The sequence below is a fragment of the Lepidothrix coronata genome, unplaced genomic scaffold, assembly GCF_001604755.1.
Source record: "Lepidothrix coronata isolate B3197 unplaced genomic scaffold, Lepidothrix_coronata-1.0 Scaffold233, whole genome shotgun sequence".
In the NCBI taxonomy this organism is placed as follows: domain Eukaryota; kingdom Metazoa; phylum Chordata; class Aves; order Passeriformes; family Pipridae; genus Lepidothrix; species Lepidothrix coronata.
This window is the reverse complement of record NW_016690413.1, coordinates 960,483-962,027: the sequence shown is the minus strand read 5'-3', so window position 1 is coordinate 962,027 and position 1,545 is coordinate 960,483.

Here is a 1,545-nt window from a genome sequence, read left to right as displayed (position 1 = left end):
AGCCGGGGACAGACGGGGGGGGACAGACAGGGGGACGCGGGGGGACTAAAGCCTTGTTGCCCCAGTATCCACAGGGGAGTCCCCCAGTGCCACCGCACCCCTTTGTGTCCCACGCCCTCCCCAGCGCGCCCCCCGGGGGTCCCTCAGTCCCGCAGCATCACTGTGGGGTCCCTTCGTGTCTCACAGTCCCCCCTCCGGTCCCCCCCGAGGGTTCCCCGGTCCCTCTGCATTCCGGCGGGTCCCCGCTGTCCCGCAGCCCCTCCAGGTCCTGTCCCAGGCCAGGACCCGCATCACAGCCCCGCATCACAGCCAAGCATCCTCCTCCCCCTGCTCCTCCTCGCTGGGGCCCTGGGGGTCTCTGCCGTGGGACCCCTCCCTCGGAGGGTCCGGGGGGAGCCACCTCCAGTCCATTCGATCCGGGCAAGTCCAGACCCCCCGGCCCCGGGCCGGTCCCGGTTTAGTGGCCCCCAGCCCCGGTGCGGTCGCCCTCAGACCAGCCCGGTCCTGGTTTGGTAGCCCCGGTCCAGCTCAGCCCCGGCGACCCCCGCCCGGGGCCGCAAGTGGTCCCGAAGCCCCGCCCACACGCCCGAACCCCCGCCTACCACGCGCGGAGCCCTCTGGGTAATGTAGTCCCCGCCCAACGGAGATCCGCGACTTCATTTCCCAGGGGGCTTTGCGGCGGGGAGCGGCGAGCGCCCCCTGCTGGGGCGGAGGTCCGAGAGGCGGGAGCGCCGCCACCCGTGTGATGAGTTGCGGCCGTGCTCGGACTCGGGGGCTCAGCGGGGTCGGGGAGGGGGGACAGGGCGCGGTGGGGACACGCACAAGGCGCCAGCAGCGCCGCGGGCGGGTGGCAGCGTGGGGACACGTGCCACGCGGGAGGAAAACTGAGGGCACAGCGTGGGCGCTCCCCGCGACCCCGGGGGACACGCACCGGTCCGGACCCGGGGGCCCGGACGGGGCAACCCGGTGTGCGAAACCCCGGGATGCGCCTGGGAGGCGGCGGGTGCGCGGGCAGCAGGGAGCGCGTCCCCGAGAGCGCGTCCCCGCGGGCCCGGGCCGTGTCCCCGGCAGGTGGCGGCCGCCGCCCGCCCCGCAGCCCGGAGGTCCCCGCGTGTCCCCGTTTCCCCCGGTTCTGAGCGCACCGACCTCCCCCTGCCCCCGCCGCAGGTCCCGGCGCACGGACAGAGCCGCCCCCGCGCCCCGGAGCGCGAATTGCCGCCCCCCCGCTGCAGCCCCCGCTCAAGCGACAGACCCCCGGTGCAGCCCCCGGTGCATGGACCGAGCCCCGGTGCAGCCCCCGGTGCACGGACCGACCCCCCGGTGCACGCACCCACCGCCGGTGTAGCTCCCAGTGCACGGAGGGACCCCTGACCCCCGCACAGAGCCCCGCTGCAGCCCCCGCTCCCACGGACGCGCCCCCCCGGTGCAGCCCCTGGTCAACGAACCGGACCTCCCGCTGCAGCCCCCGGTCGACGCACAGACCTCCCCGTGCAGCCCCCGACCCACGGACCCATCCCGATCCCGATCCCGATCCCGACCCCGTCC